The sequence below is a fragment of the Canis aureus genome, chromosome 7 (assembly GCF_053574225.1).
Source record: "Canis aureus isolate CA01 chromosome 7, VMU_Caureus_v.1.0, whole genome shotgun sequence".
NCBI classification, from domain to species: Eukaryota; Metazoa; Chordata; class Mammalia; order Carnivora; family Canidae; genus Canis; species Canis aureus.
The window spans coordinates 22,143,336-22,170,746 of record NC_135617.1 but is presented as its reverse complement, the minus strand read 5'-3'; the positions used below and the strand labels follow the sequence as shown (position 1 = coordinate 22,170,746).

At 38.2% G+C, this 27,411-nt stretch overlaps 1 long non-coding RNA gene across 2 annotated transcripts in view; it reads left to right on the top strand.

Annotated features, from left to right (window-relative positions):
• The first annotated feature begins 782 nt into the window (after positions 1-782).
• Positions 783-27,411, top strand: part of LOC144316782 (uncharacterized) — a 94,158-nt gene continuing 67,529 nt past the window's right edge. Inside the window, exons 1-4 of one of the 2 annotated variants that reach the window (XR_013382633.1) lie at positions 784-5,859; positions 16,798-16,902; positions 18,095-18,235; positions 23,801-24,383. This is a non-coding gene — a long non-coding RNA (uncharacterized LOC144316782). Of the gene's footprint in view, positions 5,860-16,797; positions 16,903-18,094; positions 18,236-23,800; positions 24,384-27,411 lie in introns of those variants that run through there. The other variant, XR_013382634.1, reaches the window with a different exon arrangement.

Here is a 27,411-nt window from a genome sequence, read left to right as displayed (position 1 = left end):
ATGTTAAGTAAAACACTATATTATTCAACAGTATGCATTATGGAAATAGTAAATTATAAAGGCCCAAATACTTTGATTCTGTCTTGATTAAAATTATAGTTGAAACCATATGCCGTAATTTTCAAATGGTGCTTAGTGGAAAATTTTGGCTTTAATAATCTGTTTACATTGTGAGTCTCTGAGAATGCAAAGCAGAGACTTGGCTATTACCCTTTGTTTAGAAAGATAAGGAAGAAGGTTAAAGAATATTTGCATTCCATTACCATAAATATTAAGTTAAATCTATACTTTTCTTGTATCTTGTCATCATAAAGTTGAGTTTCTTTCTGTTTACTAAAAAGGACAAAGGCTTTGTGTAAAATTCATAATTCTACTTTAATAGTTTTTTTCCCCCCCTCCGGAATTGTTGGCTTATAACCTTGAGACAACATGTTTGTTCTATGAAACCACAGTTATAAGACTGTTTATTGTAGAAGACTTCCGTTCACTTGAAGTTGTAAACCAGGTTTGTCCTAAGTGTTCAATTTGCTCACCAACTTTGTGGTAATGAAGCAGATATTATCTTATTGATTTTTATTTAACTAACCAGGGCATAAAAACTGTTAAGTATTTTATTAAGTTAGAAATGTTTTTTAAAGCCCTTTTCCAAAAAAAAAAAAAAAAAGAAAGAAAAAAAGAAAGAAAGAAAGAAAGAAAGAAAGAAAGAAAGAAAGAAAGAAAGAAAGATGAAGGGAGAAGAAATGTAGTTAATTTTAAAATCTAACAGATCTGAGGTGCCTGGGTGACACAGTCATTTAAGTGCCGGACTCCTGATTTCAGCTCTGGTCAAGATCTCAGGGTTGTGAGATCAAGCCGCACTTCTGGCCCCATGCTCAGTGTGGAGTCTGCTCCTTCAGATTCTGTCTCCTTCTGCCCCTCCTTCTGGTGCTCTCTCTCTCTTCAATAAATAAATCTTTTTAAAAATTTATGTAAAATACAATACAAATCTTATTTTACCACAGCATGTATGATTCAATTTATATATTTATATGCATGTATGTGTAAATAACCAATCTTCACTTAACAATAGATCATGAACATATCTCCATGTCAATCATATCCATTCTATCAGTTCTAATAGTAGAATGTTTTAAGTTACATGTGTTAACTAAATTTTAACGCTGTAACTAAGTTATTCTGAGCATGTACACCAAAATGTCAACACAGGTTATATTTGAGGGTTAGAGTATTTGTTTTCTTCTTTTTGCTTATTTATATTCTCTAAAGTTCCTCCCATGAATGTATATTTTGTGCTGTTGATATGAGAAACTAAAAACACACACACAAACAAAACTTTGTACCACTTGTGCTTTCATATCCAGATCAAATACCATTTCTTCCATTCATTAGGCTTTTCTTGATCTCTTCAGTCACAGCAGACGACTCTTCTTCAAACTCTTTTGTTTTGTATCATAGTTATATCTAACTTTTGCTTTTTTTCAAGAAATTCTAATTCATCAGTTCCTTGGGGACAGGCGCTACATTTTGTTTTTCCTTATGATATGCACGACCTTTAGCACAGTCCAGCCCCATCATGGCACTTTTGAATGCATGTCTCACTGGACCAAAAGTGTGCAATCAGATCCTTGCCCAGGTCACCTCCAATTTGTATCAACTGCTTTGCCCAGGACTCCCTGTGACTCCCTGTGGATAAGCAGGGCAGTGTCTCAGCTATTATTATAAAGCAAGCCATATCTCAAACAGCATAAATATTTTACTTGGAAATTAAAAAGCTTTGTCTTGTAAAAAGGTGATTTTTGAAACCTCCTTCCTATAGTCATCTGGAAATGGAATTTAAATGGGGAGAGCATTTGTTTTTCAACTCTCAGTTGATTAAATTTTTCGCTTTGTGATTGCTATCTTAAACCCTCCTTGGCATCAGTTTGGAAGAACAGGGGGCTTGCAGCATCTTTGTTAGACTCTCTCACCTCTTTGTTTTGATCTTAAAACCTATCTGCCTATCTGATATATATTTTTTCTTAAACGAAAGCAGATCTGGCAAGTTTGTATGATATTATAAGAAAGGGATTTTACGTGACTCTGCAGCTTAGAGACACTAAGTGCCGATAAGAATATAAATGCTCTGCTCTCATGTACATGTGTGTTCTCAGCATCTTTTTGCTGAGGGTGATGTTCAAGCCCTTTGGCCCATTGTGCCTGGCATGCAGTCCTCATTATAGCTTGAATAGCGCTCAGCTTGACTTGCAGAATTTATGATGTCTGGAGACAGTCCTTCTTTTAAAAACTCTTTCACTGTCCTTATCTAAACATTTCGTTAAACGGCAATTTGAAGTATTTTCCTTGGTTCTCAGCTGAAATAAGAAAAATATTTTAGGAAGAGTTTTCAAAATACTTAGAAGGGGCACTTAGTGGTGTGCACTTTTTTTTTCTCAAATACTTGGTTACTTTGGGCTTCTTGTTAGTAAGATCACAATATCTCTAAAGCAAAAGCTTATGTTGTATAATGAGACCTTTTAAAAACTATTTATGTACTTTAGACTTAGGCTTTTTGTACAGCCCTTGGGTGGGCATTTGAAGACACCAAAATATACCTGCAGGGGGTTTGTAGATTAAGTAATAAGTGGTAAGCCTCCAACTGAGGCTTTGTGTTTATCATTATCATCTTGGTACAGAAAATATTCAGACTGGTAATGATTCCAGGCTACCTGCTGTGGGGAATTTCAGCCTCAATGTAACATTTAATAAAACATTATCACTAGACTTCAGTGAGACTATGTTGATAAGAACTGCCTTTAGAAGATCTCAGAAGAGTAGGCTATTGAGGTAGAGAATGTAAACCCTAGAAATAATAAAATAAAAACAGGAGTCATAAAAGTAGAGATAAAATTTTACTCAAACTAATAAAAAAACACAGTAAATGAAAAAAAAAAGAAAAGAAAAAAGAAAAACACATAACATCCCGTCTGAAACCCAAGACTTAAATAGATAAAGGGAGTACATAAATTAAAATCACACACTGCAAGCAAAGCAAGAAATGAATGGGGAGACTATATTAATAGCACAGAACAAACCGAAATCCAATAGCCAGGGGACTGAAATATTGGCTCAGCTACATAATGGTCTAGGTCCTTGGTCTTGGGAAGTTTAGAACGGCATAACTTTTCATTGTGTCAAGTTTCCCACGCTTGGACTTCACTGACTCTGTACTCTATGGTTTTGCCAGCATCAGTCACCTTTACATGATATATATTTCTAGGCTTTTTATTTGGATTCTGTACACGTTGAAAGTTTGGAGTAATTATTACACTGAGGTCTTTGCCCTTAGATTATCCTGAAGTCTCTTCCAGTTGTTGGTTAGTATAATTCAGAGTACTGACCCTAGCTCATAAATCCTGTTGTGAAGAATCATAACTGCCTGAGAAATGCTCTTCTGGGCTGAGTATTTCAGCAGGAAGTTGTTTTGTGGTCTCAATTATGTGTTGGCATTGTTTAGGAATCTTATGCTAATTCAGTGCTTAATACTGTTTTTAAAGGAAAGCTTCCTTCTCCTAGTGCAAATACATCCCCTCTTAATTAACCTTTAGTGCTTCAAGTAAGACACATATCTTTACAATGTTTATGCTCTGCTAGCTATACATTATTAGGGTCGTTTCTAACACTAACAGTGATCTAAGGGGCTTGCTTAGGAAATGCATTAATTCCTATGGGTCATCAAGATATCATTTAGAACATCATTTTTTCTAGGGGACTAAAAGCTGTGCTCTTGACCTTTAAGCCTAAATGTCTGCTAGAGACCTAACCGGCTAACAATGTATCAACAACAAACAATTATTGAATTAATATATTATTTCTTTTAATTCCAAAGTTGACCATTAAATAAAAAGCCCATGGGTCAGCTAATATCCGTTTTCATTTTGTAAGTAGCTTGAATTTCTAAGTCACATTTTATAGAATAAAAGCAAATACCCCCCCCATACTTGTAAGTGCTAATTACAATTTATAGTCTTAATAAAACAAAAAATCAACCTGTCTAGCACAGGTATAAGCAGAAACAAGAACAATCCGTTTTTCTTCTTGTATGATAGCTATTCAGTGCCCCTGGGGTGCTGATGACCATTAGGTATACTTCTATCTGATGTGTTTTTCAAAGGGAGAATGTATTTCTTTCTTACTTGTAGCCTTTACAAAAATTTTAGACATTATTATTTTAAGAATATCTTTTAAAAGAATTTTTTTTTTTTTTAGATAAGCCTGAGCATGTCCATGGACCATATTACAATCTGTGCTGAGTTCCTCATATGAATTTTGAGGAGGGAATTTAACTCTCTGAATGTCGTTGGCATACTTACTACATTTTTTCTTGTTTATATAATGAATAAATATTTGTTGAAATACTAGTATGAGTATGAGCCTTTCCTAGCTGATTTGATGATGTCAAATGAGGAAGAAGCAGATTTGAGGGTTAAGGTACAAGAGAAAATATCAATACTCTAACTTGAGTACGAATGAAAATTTAAGTAAAAGTAGAAAGACATCATATTAAATAGAAGACATGAGCAAAGGCAAGAATTGTCTTGATGGATAGACATCATTTTAACCAATCCTAAGGCAGGCATGGGAGGGGATACACACCAGACAGAACAGTTCAAGCAATGAATAGGATGGGTGAATGATGAACAGATAATAGGTGATAACTAGCTAAAAGTAGAGTTAAGAATATTTTGATTAATGTCAATCATTTCATGTATTTTATAATTTTTATAATCACCAGGTCATTAAAAAAGATTTATAAAATATTTGTATACAACTTGTTCAAAGTCATAAAGCTATGATTTGAACCCAGTTCTGAAGGAATCAAAATAAATTTTTTTTCCATTATACTTCTCTTTTGCACTTCAGTTTCTCTTTGACACTATTTCATCATATCAAGTATTATTTTCCTAAGTTAATAACATGGAAACATAATAGGATCAAGCAATGTTGTTCTCTCTGTGTTGTCTTTTTAAATTACAGTATTTACTCCGTTTCTTTCTTTCTTGCCTCTTTCTTTCTCTCTTTCCTCTCTCTGGAGCTTCTTTTTCCTCCTCCCTCTTTCCCTCTCTCCTTTCCTTCCTTCCTTTCTTCCTCCCTTCCTTCCTTTGTTCTTTTGCTTTTTTCCTTTCTTTCATTAAGCACCAGTTAGGTTTCAGGAACTGTATACATGTAGAAGGAGAATGAGCTGGTAAAGGAAACATTGGAATAATCTGTAGTTTTCAAGCTTAAAAGCTTAGGAGGGAAAATTAAAACTACAAAAAAAAACTTGAGTTTCCCTTATCGTTCTTTTGCATATTTTAGCTAATCTTAGGCTTAACCCTTTAGTTTAGTTTTATGTCTCTTTATTGTGTGATCCTCTTCTTGTCCTAATGCAAATTATGGTTTATAAAAATAATTTCATCACAGTTCTTTGTGAGCCTACTTTGTTCCTATCTTAATTGAATATATTTTATTCTTAATTGGGATTGTTCCTATTCTTGGCTTTCAGAAAAAAAGAATATATCTATTGTTTTTATGTATCAAAAAATACTATTTAAAATATCTGGTGGAAGATGATATTTTTTCCTTGTTTTCATACCTTCTACTTCAGCAAGCTGTTACCTTTTTTTAAAATATATTCAGAAATAAGCTAAGTTTAGCAGTTCCCTCATATTGTTTTATTCATCTCCTGAGAAATAAAATTTTCAACCAAGTAGATAAAAAATATATATACATGCTCTACTTTTTTTCAGAATTAACCTTTGTCTTAGCTTCGTCTGCCTGGAAATACACTCTGAAGGGAGAATTGCATTGGGAAGTACTCTCTGGAGATATTCTCTTAAGCAAGTGAGTAAAGTAGAACTGCCTCTCTACAATTTGATTGCATCTGAGATTCAGACAATATTCCAGAGGAAATTCCAGAATTTGGATGGCCTTAAAAATGGTCCTGACTAGACAGAAGGCCAGGCCTTTGTCTCCCAGCATCTAATAGTCATAACCCCTGGCTGCACAGGGCAGGGCTTATAGCCCTGGATGAGGAAGTTCCTACCTGCAGAGGGTAAGTGTTAGTGAAGGTTCAACTGTGCACCAGTGGCAGTCGATCTTTCCAGCAGCTGGGAGATGGGTGCAAAGGCCTTGAAGGACTTGGGAGGAGGACCACTGTATGCACTGCAACCTTCAATAGGTCTCCTAAGTGTTTAAGTCACACACACACACACACACACACGCATAATATCTGCATTAAGTTTTCTAATTGATTTTACGTTCATTAGCTTATTGGCCAAGTCCTTTCTAAATGAAAAAAAAAATCTATGGACTCTCTAACTTACTATGATTTATTTCTTCAAATCTGAATGTTTCAGAAATACTTTCTAAAAACTTTTTCTTACACACAGTGTCTTTTGACCATTGTGGTCTAAATGGCTACTGGGTATGCAACCTAGAGTGTCTGCTAAATGGGCTGAGAACAGGCATCCAGAAACACAGAATAGTCAACTAGCACCAAAAAAGTAGTGACCACTAGCTTGGGAAGAGCAGGGTTAGAAATGTAAGAGCAGCCTCCAGTGGAGGCCTAGAGTTGAGCAAGGGTGAGAAGAGCAAGGATGGAAAGATATTCGATATAGCCAGTGTACAGACTGGGGGAATGGGCTCAACCAACTCCTGCAGAAGCCTTGTAAAGCCTGTGAAAGAAGGAGGACATAAGTCTAAGGAAATGGAAGGCCATTGAAGAAACACACACAGAGTGTGTGTATGCACTGTAATCAGAGTATTTTCTCGAGCTAAGAAGCAGTACTCGTTATTGTTGTTATTCTTATTTTGTCATTTATTTACAATGAAGTATAGGTTGGAAAGGGGAAGATGAGTACTAGATGACAAGTGTTTATACCATAAATCGGGTAACAAACTATATCCCACAAGCCAAATCCAGCCCTCTGCCTGTTTTTGGATGACCCCTAATCTAAGAATAGTTTTTGCATTTTTCAAATTTCAAAAAGAATCCAAAGAAGAAGAGTATTTTGTGATATGAAAATAATGTGAAATTCAAATTTCAGCATTCTTAAATAATGTTCTGTTGGAACACAGCTATGCTTGTTTGCTTACGTATTAGTTCTGACTGCTCTCGCCCTCTAGGCAGAGCTGAGTGGTTGCTACAGAGACTCCATAGCCAGCAAAGCTTCAAATATTTACTATCTGGCCCTTTACAGAAAACATTTGACTTAGATGATGAATTTTCCAGATATTGCTAAGCTTCCCCACATAAAAATCCCTGGATAAAACTTAGAAGCACCTACTCCTGTACTCATAAGATCTGCTCTTAGGCTGAATAGTGAGTTTATTTATTTATTTATTTTTTTAGATACTGAAGTAAAAAGTACAGGGTCGTTCTTACACTCTAGTGGGAGAGGCAGACATTCAACAACGATCTCCACACAAAAATATATATTCTCAAAGAGTTGTAATAGAAGTAGAGGGTGCTGTGATATAGCATAATTTATTTTCTAGTCAAAAGGAAGGCCTCTTTGAGGATGTAACATTTCAGTTAAAGAATGGCATATGAAAGTCTAGGCCAAACTTTTGGGCAGAGGGAAGACCACGTGCAGGCAAACTGGACTGGTCGCTGGGTGTGTTCTAGGAACGTAAAGAAGGTCCATGTGGTGAAAACATAGTGGGTGAGCGAGAGTGGGTAGGGGCTGGATCAGGCAATACTTTGTAGATCAAATGTTAAAGATGTTGAGAATACAACGGCAAGCCTTGGAGGGTTTTGAAAGAGAGACATGATGGGATGTATTTTTTAAAGAACTCTTTGATCTCTTCTTCCTAAAGAGTAGAGAGGCATGGCAATAGCCAGAGGGGATGTGGGGACATGGCAGATGGAAAATAACACAGTGGGCTTTGGCTGCTGAAAGGAAGGGTCTGGTAGACGGGGAGTTGAAGGTGCAGGAAATGGACAACACCTGGTGGATTGAGAACCTGGAGAAGGAATGGAAAAGGCCTTCCTAGAAGTTGGATGTGTGTGATTTCTCTTTGCCACTAGAAGAAAGGGGGGAGAAGGATTGCAGAAGTACGACTCTTAACTGCAAAGTGTATCCCTTGTTCCCGAGTCAGTGCTGCTCAAAAAACTCTCTCTGGCTTTTTTCTAATTAGATCAAAGATCTAAGGAGGACAGTGAGCCACCCATTATTTTCTCATTAATTTTAAGACTTAGCATAGGATCTCTTAAACTTCATCATACATTTTTTTTTCTCTTCCTCCTTACTCCTCTTTGTCTTTCTTCTCATCTTTGTATTTCCTTCTTTCTTTTTCCTTCCTCCAAAGGACTTCTCTTTATCTTTTGCCTTTACATTCCCTTGCCTTGTTTCAGTCTTCTCCTTGTTCATTCACTGCTCCTGTTTCTCCTTTTTCCCATCTTATCTCTCTTTGCCTCCTTCATCTTCCTCTTCTTCTTCTTCTTCTTCTTCTTCTTCTTCTTCTTCTTCTTCTTCTTCTTCTTCTTCTTCTTCTTAAGATTTTATTTATTTATTCATGAGAGAACAGAGAGAGAGAGAGGCAGAGACATGGGCAGAGGAAGAAGCAGGCCCCATGTAGGGAGCCCAACGTGGGACTCAATCCCAGGACTCCAGGATCACACTCTGGGCTGAAGGCAGGCACTTTAACTGCTGAGCCACCCAGGTGTCCCTCTTTGTCTCCTTCTTTTGGTGACACCGGCCATTCTCATCTCCCATTCTACTTACAGTTCTAGCTCTGAGGCCCCAGAAGAAAACCAAATCCATGTTATAGATGTATATTCTGTATTTATATATGAAGATAGGAAATAGATATATTTACCACCAGTGTCACAGATATAAATGTCTTGATTGTAGGTGGAATTTTGATAACCTCCATTTTAATAAAAACTTCTTTTATATATTTTCATATTTTGTGTTTTTCATCCCTCCTGTCTATTCTCCTCACAAGACATTCAAGGGGTTCTGGATTTCTCATTCCATTTTCATAATGTAATAATAAATTGTTCTTCAATATGTTTATATTCTTTGTGTTTTACATTTGTGACTTCCATGATATAACTTTCCACATGGGAAGAGTGGAGGGCAGCATTAGGCTGAATTTTAAGTTTTCAAATCTACTTAAATCAGCCAAATGGTATTTCCTTTTCAAGCGATGATAAGTTCGAGTTTATCAACTCTGTTGGGATTATCTTTTGTCTCTGAGATTTCCAGAAAGAACTCTTACTACCCTCTTACACCCTAGGTGTTCCTAGGGTTAATGGCAAGTTGTGGTTAGATCTCTGCAAGGGAACCAGGTAGAACTCAAAGCCAGGGTTTACTTTGTGGCCAAATTCAGATAGAAAAGTGGAGATTGGGTGCCTGAGTGGCTCAGTCAGTTAAGGGTCAGGTCACGATCCCAGAGTCCTGGGACTGAGTCCTGTATCTGGCTCCCTGCTCCTTGGGAAGTGTGCTTCTCCCTCTACCTCTCTCTCAGTCTCTCATGAGTAAATAAAATCATTCATATGATTCATAATTCATACAATTCACTCTTCCATTCATATAATTACTCAATTCTCCCCAGAAGAAGACACACATTTAGAGGGTTGTTGCATCTAGATAAATTTTTATATTAGCTCTGTGATGGCATTTAGATGTAGCAACTTGCCTACACTGAACTAGAGTCTCCAGAATTCCATTTCTAGCATGTTTCTGGGTAGGATGCAGTGTAAGTTGGAGGGCAGTGGTGGCCATGCTTTGGCATAACATAACCCCTTAGTTATTCAGTCAAGCTCTATTCTAAGTGTTCCTCTGAAGGGATTCTGTAGATGTAGTTATAGTCATGCATCAACTATTTTAAGTGAATCAATAGAGAGATTTTCCTTGGTGGGTCTGATTCGTTAGTAGGAAGGCCTTCCCTGAGCCCAGCGACTCCAAACAGCGTTTGAGTCTATAATGGCTCTTCCTTCCCCTTGGATCTTTCCTCTTTATGGACACCTGTGGTTGACAAGCTTCAGCTTGTGTTCCTCCAGTTTTGGCCTGCTTGAGATTGTTCTTTCCTAATTGCTACCTTGTGGACTTTAGGCTTTGATTAGCCAGTCCCAAATTGCTCATCATTTGTATAAATTGAGATGTATCCTACCAGTTCTCCTTTGCAGGATGAACTGTGACTATACCAGCTCCTACAAACTTTTCTCTTTGGTCCTGGGGCTGAGTATGGCTCCAATGGCAAAATGCTTCTGTAATGGTGAGTACTTTCTCAGGGGTTACCATTTCCCTTCCTGTGTAATTTCCCTAGACTAGATCTCTGCTTGGCCACGTCAGTCTATCGATCATCTAAATCCTGATGCTAAACAGTGTTCTGATGACTTCTCAAAATATACCTCACTCCAACATAAATAGACATACTGTGGGGAGATGTTGCTTAATACCACCAGCAACAAACATGTCTTGGGGGGAATTTCACAGAGCTTCACACATCACAGGGAAATTTCTTTTTTATGATTTGATTATGAAGCAAAATGAGAAAATGATTTCTGCTTTCACAGATTTGGTATCCAAATGGATAATAAATGTTAACATGGAGGTTCCATAAATAGCTGCTTTGGAAGAAACCAAGAGATCTGGTTCAATGGTTAGAAGGTTAAACGTATTTTTCATGTGGCCAAATGGCATTTAAGGAAAATGAATGTAAATAGAGTTTGTCACTTGAAAATAGCTAACCTTTGTTATTTTCCCAAATTCCATTGAATCCCAACCAGATTGACATGTGGGTCATTACTGTTAACCCAAACTGTGCCAAAAGCAATACCATCAAGGCGTATTAAAATTATTCACTTGTTTTTGTGTAACCCTGACTTCATCAAAATGAATCCCGTGCCCTATTCAATTAATATCCTCGTTACCATCCTCAGAAGTGAAGAGTTAAACTCACTGGGGAGCAGTAACGGTAATATGTCCAGAGAGAGATTCATTTGGCCCCAGCTGTCCATTTTATTCTAAGTGCTAAATGCGTTAATATACATAGACTATCATTTACATAGCAAGTGACTATGCCAGATGAATTATTTATTGTGTGACAACTACCTAATACCCAGTGTACTATCAAATGCAGAGCCATTTCTTATTTGACCCTGTATATAAATTTGCATTATAGAATTCATTACCTTCATATATAAGTCACATTGAAGTTTTGTGCAGCTATCTCTCTGAGAAGCTGTAGGTTACCTCTGCTTTGATTTAATTGCCGCTCTCCTTGTATGGCAAGGCAGCCTGCTTTTGGAATGTAAGAATTGCAGGGACCCCAGCCAGGCAGCATGCGAAAAGCCTCTCCTTTGATGCAGAGTAAGGTGAGAGAGAAAGACAAGCCCAAATTTAATTAAAATGTTATGAGAGCTGGAAACCAGCACATGAGACAAAGTAAAGGGGAACAGGGTGTGTGCCTCCTGAAGTGTGTATGCTGCCAGGGATCACCAAGGTAATAAAATTCAAGCTGCTTTCCCCAGGCAGTGGGTGACCCCATCCTCTGCAGAGAGCCGCCTGTTTACATTTGGAAAGAACTGAGAGGAAGTCTTCTTGAATAAAAAATTGCCTCATTTCCAATTTATTCTTTAGTCTCTGGAATGTAATTTAATTCATCTTTGCAGTTTTCATGTGGCTTTGCACACTATTTGTCTCTGGATTATCTTTGCAACCTTTAATAATATGGTTCATCAGGGAGGTTTATGCCTCTGAACATAATAGTGTTAAGATGAGTTCCCTGACCAGGCAGATAGTAAGCTAATTACCCAACTTGTTGGAGAACCGGAAGTGTACGGACTGGAAACTTCTGTATCGAAATGAATGATGGGGAGCCTTACGAGGCCTGAACCGTTAGGTGTCCTCCCCATTAGATTCTTAGTCAGTCACTCAGGGCTCTGCCAAATTGGATGGCCTCAAGATTTGCTTTGCTCGTGAGATTTTCTGTTACTTCCCAATTCCAGCTGGACTGCAAATACTGCAAGAAAATCCTTTCTTATTATTGGCATTTTGGTCCTTCTATTTCCCATCTCACCTGGAAACAGGCAGGGCAGAGGAGTGAGAAAATGAAAAGAACAATGGGAAAGGTAATAGAATTGCACTGAACCCTCCAAGAGATTTGCTTTGAATTCCACATGAAGGTTGAGGCACCTACAGACTTCAACTAAGTCAATTCAGGCATACCTGTCCCTCCAAATGTAATTTCAGACCTGCTTTTTCTGGTGGAAAGCTTTTTGGATATGAGATCCTTTGGAATATCCCTAAGATTACAAAGCTTCATTTGTCTCTTTCATTTGATACCCATGCACCCGCACTGGAAATATTTTTCTTCAGTAAATGAAAATTTGGACTTAAAGATTCATGTTGTAATCTAGTCCCTTCCTCTACAGAGCATGATCTGGGGACAGGCAATATCAGCATCATCTAGGAACTTCTTAGAAATGCCCCATCCCAGACCTATTGCATCAGAATCTGAAATTCAACAAGATCCTCAGTTGTTTGTAAGCACATTAAAGCTCGAACTCTCTGATCTAGCCTGCTGACATTCCAACCATTTACATTTTTTTCCTCCACTGGATCCTTTCTTCAAATGACTCAAGTGAGGTTCAGACAAGGTGGGGGAAGCTGGGCTGATATAGATGTTGAGGGCTCTCGGGCTGTCAAAGTCTCCTACTCCTGCTGCTGGTCTATGGTACCCCAGGGCATCATGGTGCACAGCACCAAAACACCAAGCCAATTTCTGCATTTACTGTGCACTAAGACCGAAGCTATGAGAGGTTAGCTAGCTTCCTTTAGGTCACAGAGCTTGTTAGTGCTAATGCTGGGTCTATAAGCCAGGTGGTCAAACTCCCAGTTCTGTTCTTTCCATACATACCGCCTGGTTCTGACACCCAGGATTTGCAATAAGCCTTTGAACAAAAAAAAAAAAAAAATAAGCTGTGTCTGAGACTGAAGTTATTACCCAGGCTTTGCCACTCCCCGGACAGTGAAAAGCATTTAAACACCTGTCCTTGTTGAAGAGTGAATTAGTGCATTATGTGTTTATAGCTCTGGTAATTGCACCCCATGCATTCAGTTGTCTTTCTAGAACAAATCTGAGGTTGAATGCAAACTTCTAGTTTTGATTATAAATGTTTACTTAAAAGATGGCTCCAAGTCGATGCTGTGGAGCCAGTTTGAAGCCACTAAAGACCTCATATGCAGGCTTTTTATCCTCTGGGACTGAAGGATGGAAAGCTTTGAATGGTGTTAAGGACTGAATGTTTGTGCACAACCTCCCACCCCCACCCCAATCCCTATGTTGAAGTCCTAGCCTCCATTGTGATGGGATTCGGAGATGAGGCCTTTGGTAGGTAATTAGGGTTAGATGAGTTTGTGAGGGTGGGGCCCTCAAGATGCGATTAGTGTCCTTATAAGAAGAGAGCCCCAAGATGGCTTCTTTCTTTCCACATCCATACCCAAAGAAGAGTTCATGTGATGATGCAGTGAGATAGCAGTTTCCTACAAGCCAAGAATAGACACCTCAAAATGAAACCTGCCTTGCTGGCACCTTGACTTTGGACATCTCAGCCTCCTGACCTATGACCTATAAACAATAAATTTCCATTGTTTAAACCATCCAGTCTATGGTATTTTGTTAATGACAGCCCAAGCAGACTAATACAGACAACATAGCTTCCATACCCATTTATAAGTGAAATTTGGCCATTCTTGTGAAAATTAGATAATAATGATTGCTCATGATTATTGAGCTCTTACTACATGCCACGTACTACCAGTCACTATACTAGATATTTCTTATATATTATCTATTTTGTCCTCACACTAGTTCTTTAAGATAAATATTACATTGATTTTATGAACTACTTTCTTTAGGGGAGGGAGCAGGTCTCAGACTCTCTTGGTATCTCTAGACTTTAGCATAGCGTTTGGCACATAAATAGGCCTTGAAATGCTGTTATGTACTGAAGGTTATGAGATTTGCCCAAGGTCATGCATTTACAATTTTTCAGATCCAAGGCCATCTTCCCCAAACTTATTGTAGTAGATACAAGAAATGCCCACAGATTCCTCCCATCACTTATGCATGTTCCTTTTCTATTCCTCAAATCCAGAGGTGGCATCTATTTTGCCACTCTTGAATTTGGGCTGTCCTGAGACTTGCTCTGACAAACAGAAAGTAGCAGAAGCAACACTTGGGAGTTTTGAGCCTAGGCCTCAACACATAGGCCTCCTGAGAATTCCATGCTTAGGAGTCTGGGCTAATTTCCCCGAAGGTGCATCAGCTATAATCATCAGTATCAACCACCACCCATGGGAACGAGCCTTTGCTGGACCATGCAACCTACTGGGCCAAGTGCTGCCACACAATTGAGCTCAAATGAGACCAGCAGAAGAATTGCCCAAATGAGCTCAGCCAAAATTTATGACCCATATGATTATAAAACAGGAAATGATTATGTTTTAAGCCATTATTTTCTGTTTGTATGCAATAGAAAACTGATATACCCATATTCCTTCTACTACCTAGATGGTGATAAAGATGATAATGATAACAAGGATAATAATAATACTATATGGTGGTGGTGTAAAATTGTATGCGTAAAACAACATTTTAAGAACTTCACATGTATTATATAATTTAATCAGTTAACCATCCTATGAGGTGGAACTACATTATCTCTACTTTATTGGTGAGAAACCTAAATTCAGCCACTTTTCTGGGTCACATAGGTAGTAGGTGTTGAGGAGGTTACACTCTAGAACCAACACTCTCAACCACTAAGCAATAGCATTTAAAAGGAAGAGCCATGGTGCAATGTGTTATGTAAAAATGGTTGGAATGTATTTATGGAACTGATGGGTTAAAGGAGTGCAATAGGCAGAATAATGATCCCACAAAGTTGTCCATGTCCTAATCTTCAAAACCTGGGACCATGTTATATCACATGACGAAAGAGAATTGAGGTTGCAGGGCGAGTTATGGTTGCAGTATAAGTTTCTTATTGCTGCTATAATAAGTTACCATAAACTTGGTGGCTTCAAACAACAGAAATTAATTATCACACATATCTGAAGGCCAGAGCTCTAAAATCAGTTTCACTGGGTTAAAGCCCAGATGAGGACAGTCTTGAACTTCCCTCAAAGCTTTAAGGGAGAATCTGTTCCTTGCCTCTCCCAGATTCTGGTGGTTGTTAATATTCCTTGGCTTGTGTCTACATCATTAAAATCTCTGCCTCTGTAGTCACCTTGCCTTCTCCTCTATGCATCTTATTTCCTTCCGCTTCTTTTTTAGAAGTACTCATATGAGCCTGTTTTAGAGGCTACTCTGATAATACAGGATAATCTTTCCTTTCATGACAGTTAATTGAATTGTATCCATAAAGTCCTTTTTTTTGTCAAAGATGGTTAACATTTATAAGTTCCAAGGATTAGGATGTGGAAATCTTTTAGGGGGCATTATTTAACCCACCACAGGTGCTAACTGTGAGGTGGGATGAGTTGAGATGGAGAGAGTGTCCTGAATTATCAAGGAGGGCCTAATGCTATCACAGAGGTCCTTAAAAATGAAAGAGGAAGGCAGAAGAGAGTAAGAAGGAGATGTGACTATGGAAGAAAGACACAGAGTTGGAACATTACTGGCTTTGAAGATGGAGGCAAAGAAGTGGACTCCCCTAGAGCCTTCAGAAAAGAATGCAGCCCTGCAGACACCTTGATTTTAGACCAGCGAGACCTATCGAACTGTAAGGTAGTAAATTTGGGTTGTTCTTTTTTTTTTTTTTTTTTTTTTTTTTTTAAATTTGGGTTGTTCTAAGTCACTAAGTTTGTGTAATTTGCTAGAAGGAAGAAGCCAAAATGCTCTGTTTTAAAACTAACCTCTGTTGAGGACTTCCTTTCCATCAGTTACTATGCTAATTTATTTATGAAGATTATTTCATACGATTTTCAGGGAAACAATGAAACAACAAACTTTTGAAGCAATGTCTCTGTTTAATACCTATGAATAGAGTAGCCCCCCACCACTTATCTGAGTTTTCAGTTGTGGCTGTCAACCGCAACACAGAAGCAAAGGATTCCTCTTTCTGACAAATAGTTAGAAGGTCAATAGTAGCCTACCGCTATCACAATGCCAATGTCATTCACCTCATTTCATCTCATCATGTAAGCATTCTATCATCTCACACTATCACAAGAAGAAAGGTAAGTACAGTACAATAAGATATTTTGAGAGAGAGACCACAGTCACATAATCTTTCTTATAGTATATAATGGTCCTGTTTTAATTTTTTTTATTTTTTTTTTTATTTATTTATGATAGTCACAGAGAGAGAGAGAGAGAGAGAGAGAGGCAGAGACATAGGCAGAGGGAGAAGCAGGCTCCATGCACCAGGAGCCCGACATGGGATTCGATCCCGGGTCTCCAGGATCGCGCCCTGGGCCAAAGGCAGGCGCTAAACTGCTGCGCCACCCAGGGCTCCTGGTCCTGTTTTATTATTAATCTCTTACTGGAACTAACTTATAAATTAAACTTTATCATATATATGTGTGTATAGGAAAAAGCATAGTATACATAGTCTTTATTACTATCTGTGGTTTCAGGCATCCACAGGGGGTCTTGGAACGCATCCCCCACAGACATGGGGGGACTACTGTATTAAGGCTTACTTTCTTAAGATACACAGCTCCACAGTAGTGGATCAGGAATTAAACCCATGGGATTCTGACCTCTAAGCCTCATACTCTGTACCTCCATCAGTCACCAGTGATATGTATGTACTTGCAGGTGTGATTCAGGAGTACTTACCAGCATGTTCTTCTCAAGCAAGCATCAGAGAAGCCTGAATGGAGATATCTTTATTTATGGATGAGATTCAATCATAGCTAAGAAGTAAGAATTCTTATAGTCTTAAAGTTAAAGATGACCCAACTTATTTTTTTTTCTCCTATAATTCCTTCTTTTGGCCAGAAGCATGGAAGAGAAAAAGAGTAGAATGGAAGAAAGAAAGAAAAAGGCTAGATACAGAGGAAGGGAGTTTATATTTAAGCTTTTGTTAATTCAAGTTAACTTCAAGCTCCTTTTGAAATATTCCAACTATTCTTTGGAGATGAATTCAAGCATCCAGTTTTCTTGATTCTAATCTCTGCTTTCTTATCAATGCATAGCTGATGTTCATCAAATGGCTATATGCCTACATAAATAAGCTCTAGGAAATTAATTTAATTTTCAGCAGAGAGCCACTTATTTGTCCTTTCAGTTATGGATCTACCTGCATTATTCTGCACCATGACTGAGTTTTGTCCAGATCACTTTTAATTTTGAGACCTGGCTTGAGTACTTTTTTGATAGAAGTTTCCAGACCCAGGCTCTGGGCCTCATTTTTCTGTGCTCTGGCTTCAACATCAGAAACCCCTGAGGCCTGATGTTGCTTGGACACTGACTCCAATTATTTTCTGTGCAAATTGCTTGACCCTTCAGCTTTGATTCTCTCTTTCACAAACTGGGGATATAATCACTTCTTCTCTTATCTCACAAGATTCCTAAGGGAAGCATTAAAGAGCTTTGAATATGAAAAGCACTATATACCTGTGAGGGAGTGTTATGTGTGGGTCATTTTCCATCCAGTTCCCAGATAATATCGGGCACTAAGTTCCCCAGGGAAGCCAGTTAAGATGCAACAATCCTTGGCCAGGTCTGTGGTTTCCTTTGCTGCTTCTGAGATGCCCTGTAGCAGACAGCAAGCATCAGCCATTCCCTCCTGCGTAATTTTTTTTCATGGCTGTTTGCAAGTGAGATCCTAGCAGAATTGCTGAGCCTTTGTGTTAAACTTTTCCCTTCACTTAATCTACTTGAAAAAACCTAGCTGCATACATTTGTCCACATGACTACCCAGAGGACCACTGTGAAAATGCACTCCTGTTCATCTGGCCTGCTCAGGGAAAAAAGAAAAGCAAGTCGTTTTCAGTGCAGTCTGAGTTTGGATGGAGAAGCGATATTTTCAAGATTAAAGTAAACTAGTGTTATAATTACAGTAGTTAAGACATCCTTAAACTGAACATCACTTTTACTCTTCCTGCTGTAGATAAGGACATCATCAGACTTGACAGTTCCTCTCCTAATGCACTTGGTTGAAGCCAATTCATGGTAAAGTGACAACGAAGCATTTAATGGACCTGGGCCTTTTCCTCTCTATCCCAGGATGGGAGAAGCTGAGTATAAATGAGTGAGCACTTACTTCTTTTCCTAGATTCTGAATCCCATTCTGTATCAGTTGACTTGAATTATCTTTAGGTAGTTCCTGTTCCTTGGTTCCTGCCCTCACCCACTCTTTCTACACTGATATGCTTCTTATTTTCAGGACAGAAGAGGACTTTAGTGGCATTTCTTTTACTTTAGGAAGGGGTTGAGCTTATGTCATGGACTCAGTAGACCCTTGGAGTAAGAAAAGAACTTCAGTTTACAAAAGAGAGTTGAGCCCAGGCCCATTCCATAATGTACTCCATAAAGTCACGCATCCAAATAGAGACAGATCTCTGACCAGAGCCTGGGTATCCTGACTTCCACTCCAAGGTTCTGTCCATTGCATACCCAGTAATAAAGTTAGAAGCCAAAAGACCATCAAGGAAGCTAATATGTGTAGTCTAGATCAGACATGCTGGAGGGACAAGTGGTAGCAGTAGACGTGGAGTGGATATGGGATATATTTCGAGGATTAAAACTCTGAGGATTTGCTGATGGACAGAATATGGAATGTGACAAGAAGAGGAATCAAGGGTGACTAAGATTTTTGGTATGAACAACTTGAAGAACAAAGTTGCTATTCAGAAAAGGAAAAAAGTACGGAAGGAGGGGACTTAGACAGGAAGATCAAAATCTGCTTTTGGGTATGGTAAGTTTGAAATACCTATTAGATATCCAAATGGAAAGAGCAAACAGCTGTTTGGATAAACAAATCACGAGATCTAGGGAGAAATCTAAGTTGGATGTATAAATGTGATCATCAGTGGGGTATGGCAAGACTCTGGCTATGAACAAAATGGTATCACCTATGAAATGAGTATGGATAGATAAGAGAAGAGCTCTTGAAGACTAAACATCCTCTTGCATGTTGATGTTTAGAAACTGAAGCATGGAGAAGGATTGATGAAAACTGAGAAGGGGTGGCCAGAAGAGTTCCACCATTTTCTTTCGCTTTAGCTCTGTCTCACTAAATGATGTGTCCTATCACTGCTGATCCCCAAACTGTAGCTCATTGCCAAAATCTCAAAGGCATCACTGTTACTGCAGGAAGGACTGGGACACTTCCAAGGCTGATGTTGCTGCCACTGTTCTTGCCAGTTCCGAGCTGGCACCAAGCTACGGAAGCTTCAGCTCTTTGATGTCCAACAGGCACTAGAGAAACCTCTCTTTGGTTTTAATGTTGCTTATTGGAGATTCCTTAAGAAGGGATTTGGGCAGGTATCTGGAAGCCAGTCAGTGTAAATGGATAGCCTAGCTCATTGTCCTTGACCTGAATGCATATATTTCAAATACTTTTCAGTTCTAAATCCTATAGTGATCACAGCTTAGATGCAAGCAGAAATACCAGCCAAATTTTAAAGCGATTTTTTTTTTAACACTGAGAGGCAGCTCTTGCAATCATGAAAAATCTGAGCTTTAGCACTATAGAAGCTTGGTTTCAGATTCCATCCTAGCAAGAGCTAGAAAGCTCACAGAGGGAGACAGTATAGTGTTCATACCCTTTCCAGTTACTCTCTGCAAGTGTAGGGAAAGCTTCTGTTATGTACCTTTTGAGGTGTTGCAGTAAAGGAAACAATTTAGTCCAAAAACAGCTTATTGCATTTGTGTAACTGATTATTGAAAGACATGCTATGGTAATGTGCAGTGCACACATATACAACTTGTTAAAGAAGGACTGCTTCTCTAATTTTCTTCATTCTGGATATCAGAACTTTGATTTTAATAGTCCAGTAGGATACAACCAAGTGTGGAATCTCAAACTAACAAAACCTGGAAAGATTCTTTCGTTGAGAACTTTCTAAAGACTTTCTTGACTACAGTATGAATAAGGCCTCATTCCATGATATCAAGGGCTCTGATAGACACTGCCAGGTTTGTTTCTGGCTTTGGTGCCCTTACTCTTAATCTCTGGTAAGTCTAAAGCTTTTCTTGTCAACTCCAGGAGGGATATAATGTTGTACTTAACTTGAATACTCTTAACTTGATTATTCTTTGAAGTCTCTCCAGTAGCCATGCTCTCCCCGAGGAATCAGATCTCTTTTGGGTTCTCTAGAAACTTTGAGGAAAGGAAGAGGTACTCAGTTATTCTGATTAGAAAAATCTTTTCTAACTTGTCACAAGAATTAAATGTGGCTTTTCAGGCTATTTCAGGGGTCAGAGCATTAAACCTCTCTGAGGCAATAGTAGCTCTTGCTATTTCTGTTTAATCCCTCCATTTCTAATATCACAATGGCTCACATTATGACCATTGCTAGCCAGAAATGGCAGATGGGTTGAGAGAAACTGACAATATAGGCTATTCAAATAGCATGCTCATGTTCTGCATTGGAATGGGCAAACATTCATTTTCCACTTCCCCTTCGTATTTCTTATCTTGATGAATAATAGCACAATGGTCCATCTAACAATTGCAGCCAGACTCCATGTCTCTCTCCTGACTTCATTTTCTACATCACACTAGGTTCAGATAGTCCTAATATCTCTTGAATTCACCCTCTCTTATCTCCAGCCCAAAGTACCCAATTTCAGGCTCTTATTATTTCCTATCTGAACAATTGCTGCAGCTTTGTATTGGTTTTAAATTACTTCCAGTTACACCCTGTGAAATTCATGCTAAGTGTTTCTAGAAGGGAGCTATTAAAAAACAAAACAAAATAAACTTGGAATATCCTTCACCCATTCCAAACTTTCTTAGGTTTCCTCAAAATACAACAGTACGTTTCTAAATGTGAGCTTTGGGCCTCCTACAGCAGAATCATTGTTAAAGACGTACATCCTACAATTTGGAATCTGTTCTTATAACAAGCTTCCCAGGTGATTCATATGCACTCAAATCACTTCAGAAATACTGATTTAAATGATAAAGTCCTCCATGTCTATAAAATCATGTAAAATCTTGCTTATGTCTGCAGCATTTTGTCATCCCATGCAACAACACCTGTGTTACCCTCTCCTCATATTGAGCTACTCGTAGGTCTGAGAACGTGGTCATTGGTTAGGAAAAGTCTTCATTTAGATCCAGTAAAGGACTGGCATTTTGGAGCGATTCAAACTTCTTGGTAGTTTACCAGTTTCAGCTAGTTAGAACAGGTTACTTTTTCAACACAACTACTGACAATTTTACATTATGTTCATGGTTTGCATCATATTTATTTTCAATAGCACAATTCTAGCATATACTAAAGTTGAACATAGGCATATGTTATGCCCAGCAATTCCATTCCTTGGTGTATATGCAATAGGGCCTACATATATTCAACCAAAGGCATATCCTAAAATGTTCATAGCAGCACTATCCTAAATAGTAAAGAACCAGGCCTGTGATTTCTTGGGATCTCTATCATCTACAGAGGTCAAAACCATACAATTAGTCTTTTTTGAATGCATAACTGAATAGCTGTTGCCAGTCTATCTCTGTGGATTGTCATGGTGGAGGTGGGGGATGGACCTTAAAGTAGGGGTATTTTTGTACTATGGGAAGATATTCCAGTAGCTATGTCCTTTAGAGTCAGGAAATAAATGCTTATAATGGCAACAATGCATTAAACAGACTCCCTACCCAAAATGTCCCTTTCTTTTTCCCAAATTATTTTTTTTTACTATAATTACATCCTTGCATATGTATTTTGACCTACTTTTCTAGTGTCTCTTCCTAGTAAATTCCTAGGATTGGGATAATAGAGAATGCACGTTTTATATTTTGGTATCTGTTTGCAATCAGAGACATGCCTTTGAGCTTACAGCAGCTTCTGTAAAGCACACAAGGCACTAACACTACCTCTCCAGGGAATCCCCAGTCTCTTGGCAATGTGCTACGTAGCAGCTCAGCACTTCACCAGGCCCAACCAGCTTCCCAGCATTCATATCCTATGTCCTAGGGGTGAGAAGACCAGCCAGAAAATGCACAGTGCTTGTGTCTGGGAAAGCCCCAAGTTTCTGAATTGCTAATAAAATAATAATACCTTGTCATGAAGAGACTTTGCAAAATCTGGACATAAGGATAGAGAATACTTAGGATAACTTATTACAAAGTTGTATTAAACCTGCTCAGACTGAGACGACAGAGTGAGGCTGGCCAGAGCAGTATTTTCCTAGAGCTAGACAGTCCCATGGTTCCCATTATCCCCCACTGAGCTCCCTTTTGCAGCCCAAGGGAAAGACCAATCCCATATTCCTAAACACTTGCTACCCATTAAGAGATTCTTTTCAGACTATAGAGATTTATTGTTTTATTCTGGCACCTTCTGTCTTCTGGGGAACTCCTTCAAACCTTGTGATCCTAGTTGGATCTGTCATTCCCCTGGATTCAGGGATACATTTGTGACTCATGGTGGTGATGGTGTCAGTAATGGACTTGAGACCCAAACTAAGCCAAGTAGAATTCCTCTAAATGCCCCTCTCAGAGCACAATAGACTGGAGGGACAGGATGAATTGGATGCAGACGATGCTGAAACAAGTTGTGAGGAGACAGACAGAGACAGACAGAAAGACTCTTGGTGTCTTGAGCCCTGGTTTCCAAGCATTTCTGAGTTGAGCTCTTCATGCTCTTTTTATAAACTAGCATGCAGTACTGATATCAGCTAGCTGCTTAACCTCTCAATGTCTCAGTGGCTTATGAGGTCCAATATGAACTGGCCTTTCCTAAATCCTCAGTCGGCCTCATTTTGTGCTACTTGCCTTCTTATCCACTTCTCTGTAGTGTTAGCCTTCTTTCAGCTTCCTAAAATCACCAACTCAGGCCCAACCTAGTGTCTTTGCACCAACTATTCCCACTGCCTTTTTCTCCATTGTCACCTGAGCCTTGCATGGATGGTCTTCCTTCCTTCTTTCCTTCCTTCCCTCCTTTATTTCTTTTTGCAGAATTGAGTGACTTCCCTAAAGACCACTCAATTTAAAATAGCTACCCCATCATTTTGTATCATATCACCTTTAAAAATTGATTGCATAGTGCTTAACAACATCTAATAGTATTTACTTATTGTTTAGTTTGTATATAGTCTCATGTTTCCCCACTTGACCATGAGCTCCATGAATATAGTTTCCAGCACAGAATGAGCACCCAGTGGATACTTGTTGAATGAAAGAGCAGTAATAATAATGGAACCACTCACTATTTACTTTAGCTTATTATTTGCCAGATGCTGCTCTAGACACATTATGGGTTAATACATTAAATCTTTGCAACAGTCCTATATGAGATTAATACTTTTACTATCCCCACTTTACAGATGATGAAACTATACTCCAGAGAATTTGAAACCCTCCCAGAACAATGCTTTGAGCAAAACACACATTTTGGAAGTATTTTTAATATTTTGTGTGTTGATCAATGGAGGGGAAGATAAGTGAATAAACAGGAGAAAGAAAAGTGAAGAAAACCTAGAGCTTCTCTGATGCTTTGAATATTCGAAAAACAATGATGAGCTCTAATAGGAATATAAAGGAGAAGAAAGATGGACACAGAAAATTAGTTTCCTAAAGCCATCATCACAAAATACCACAAACTGGGTAGCTTAAACAATTGACTTTTTTTTTTTTTTCTTACAGCTCTGGAGGTTGAAGTCTGAGACTAGGGCATTGGTGTGTTTGGTGTCTTCTGAGGCCTCTCTCTTTGGCTTGCAGATGGCCACCTTCTAGCTATGTCTTCACATGGTCATCCTTCAATCTGTGTGGTCAGTGTGCTAATCTCCTATCTGTAGAGGACACCCATCATAGTGGATTAGTGCTGCCCATAAATCACCTCATTTTACTTTGATTGCTTCTTTAAATGTCCTATCTCCAAATATAGTCACATTCTGAGTTACTGGGGTTTGGGACTTCAACATATGAATTTTGAAACAACACAATTCAGTCCAGAATAGAGAAAAAAAAAAGAGGAAATAAGTAAAGTGTGAAAATGAGTAAAGGTAAATGGAATCAAAGAGAGGCTGAAGGCTAGGGCATAGAGGTTAAGGTATAAAAGAAATTCCTGCATAGCTAGAACATATTATATAGGAAACAAAAGCTAAGAAAAAGAAGCCAACAAAGAAATAATAAAATGTATCAATGTGTTCAGTAAGCAAAATAAAAGAAGTTGAATAGTTTCCTTTTTTTTTAAGATTTTACTTTAAAAATATTGAATAAATATTCATGAGAGACAGACAGATTTTACTTATTTATTCATAAGAGACATGTATTTATTTGTGTCTTTATTAAAAGAGACACAGGAAGAGGGAGAAGCAAGCTCCATGCAGGGAGCCCAACGTGGGACTTGATCCCGGGTCTCTGGGATCATGCCCTGGGCGGAAGGCAGGCGCTAAACCGCTGAGCCACCCAGGAATCCCTGAATAGTTTCCAAAGATGAAATAGAACACATAAAAGGTTAACACAGAAAAAATAAAGCACATGAGGGATAGTGATGTAAAAATGGTTTAAGAGAAGGAAAAGAACGAAAAACAAAACAAAACAAATAGGAATCCAGCTCTACAACACACTGGATTTACCATGGATTTTTTTTTTCTGTTTTGTCAAATGACCTGTCAGTTTGAAAGCTTGAATAGTGCAATGCATGATTTCTATGACTAAAGACTTTACTGATTTGAAATATTATAAGAAGACAGTGCTGATATTGGAAATATGGAGATAGAGTAAGGAATACTTTCCTATATGACAGTACTGATCTGTGTCATAAGAGAAAGTATATCAGCGGCATTTTATAAAGCTTTGGGGGGCTTTAAAAAGCAAAGAAATTGAGATTGAGTTAGCCGGAATCCGACAGCAGGTTTAACAGGAGATACTGTTCTGCTGCTACTCTCACCAAGGGAGTTCAATTTCAACAGTGCTAATCTTTCCACAGTGGTGTAAGTTTAAATTTTGTGCCCCTAAGGAAAAATTTCCAAAGTAATTCCCATTGAACTTGCCTCCCAGAAATCCTTACTTTGTGCACTATCCAGGTACCACACATGCCTCTTCAGCAGCAACTGAACCTCTCTCTCCACTCCCTGACATCCGTTTGACATTTCAGATGCTGCATTCTCTTTTTTCCAATAGGGTTAAGTAAAGGTTCTATTGTTTTATAAAGCTTCTGGCATGGGATTTTTAAGGGCAAATTATTATTATTTTTTTTCATTCTTATGTCAATGTAATTTTGCCTTCCTTATTTTCTAGCTCCTGATATTGCAAATTAATATAATGCTTTCAAATATAACTCTGGGTTTTCTTTATTTTAACTATACTGAAACACATCAATATAAACATTTTTATTTTGTGTTTTCTTCCATAATTAACTTTCTTTCTTGGCTAGCCATGTAAAAATAGTGTAACAAATTAACAGTCCTTGAATAAAAGAATAATAATTTACAATATAATTTTTTCATTTATTTAAAAGTGAGACTAGATTTGTTCTAGTTCCAAATTAGGTTGGGAATTTGGAATGTCATGTATTTATTGTATATACTACTGTTTCTTTAATTTGGAGCTTCTGGATTACCTGTATCAGGATCACTTGGGGTGCTCTGATAAATGGAGATTTCGGGTAATGACTCCATTTCTATTGAACCAAGATCTCAGAGGTGGGTCCTATGAAACCACAATAAAATAATTTTCCCAGGTGACCCTCATTTTTATTAAATTTTGAGAACTACTGGCATATACTTTAAATACAAGAACTAAAATTCAGTCCCAATAAATCACCCTACTCAGGTATCAAACACAGTATTATCATTTGTTGTACATGCTAATTTCATATATATTTAAAAAATTTGTTTCCTTAAAATTCCCTTGAAATGATTTTCAACTTAACATTTATCTCATGAACATTTGGAAAACTTTTTATTTTTCCTTTTCACTTTACAGACTTTACTATAACAAGTTACCTAATGAACTGAAGTTCAAAGTTTGCTTGAACACAGAGAAGCAAAAAGCACTTTGTGTCTGACTGTGGTCTTGACTGAAACAGAGGTTGATTAAGGCAGAGAACCTTGGTGTATTAGATGGGAGGACTCAGGTCATTGTTCCATTACACATAGCCTCCAAAGTCCATATAAATCTTTTCTTCAAAACTTTGCAATGTTAGGGAAACATAATTAAAAATAATATCTCCCTTGAGGCGCTTGAGTGGTTCAGTCTTTTAAGGGTCTGACTCTTGATTTTGGCTCAAGTCATGATCTTAGAGGTCAGGATGAGTTAGGGACAAACAGCTAGGCAGGGCTAGGTAGGGGGCTGCAGAAGTAGGCTCCCCAAAATCCCAAAAATGCTGAGTGTAAGGAAACTAGAGATAAGGGAAGAAGCCTGACCACCCCACCCTAAGGTGTGGGTGTGGAGGGTGTCTTGTTATAACAGCTACTTGTAACCAACAAAAAAAAAATCATCAGACTCTGTAAAGGAAATATGCCATTAAAGATGTTATCACTAGTCCTTACTCAATGGTGATATCAATGATTATGTTAAAAGGATTTAGATTCTCTGATTAGGCTCTCCATAAAAGACCAACCCTACAAGACCTTAGTGGCAACACTGTCGGGACCCCTTTCATCATCAGTTTCATCATCTGAGAGCTTTCTCTGTATCTTTACTTAATAAACTTCTATCCCTTTACTCTCTAATGTTGGCGAGTTTGATTCTTCGACTCAGTGAGACAAGAACCAAGCTCTCGCATATCAATGAGATGGAGCCCCGCATCAGGCTCCACGCCCAGCCAGGAATCTGTTTGAGAGTCTCTCCCACTCTTTCTCCCTGTGTCCCTCTCCTCTCTCTCATTCTCTAAAATAAATAAATCTTTAAAAAAAAATCTTCCTTCAACTTTGAAATCGTCTTTATAAAGGTATTAGACAAAAATTACAAAATGACATGAATTTTTATTTTTAAAAATTACTTTTCAGGGATCCCTGGGTGGAGCAGTGGTTTGGCGCCTGCCTTTGGCCCAGGGCGCGATTCTGGAGACCCGGGATCCAGTCCCGCGTCTGGATCCAGGGGCATGGAGCCTGCTTCTCCTTCTGCCTGTGTCTCTGCCTCTCTCTCATCTCTCTCTGTGTGACTATCATAAATAAGTAAATTTAAAAAAATTTTTAAAAATTACTTTTCATTATCATTTTAGTTATGATATTTTAAATTCACTTTCATTATTGAGTAAGCTTTAAATCAGAATGTGATGCAAATCACAGGCAATCACTAAGAGATTG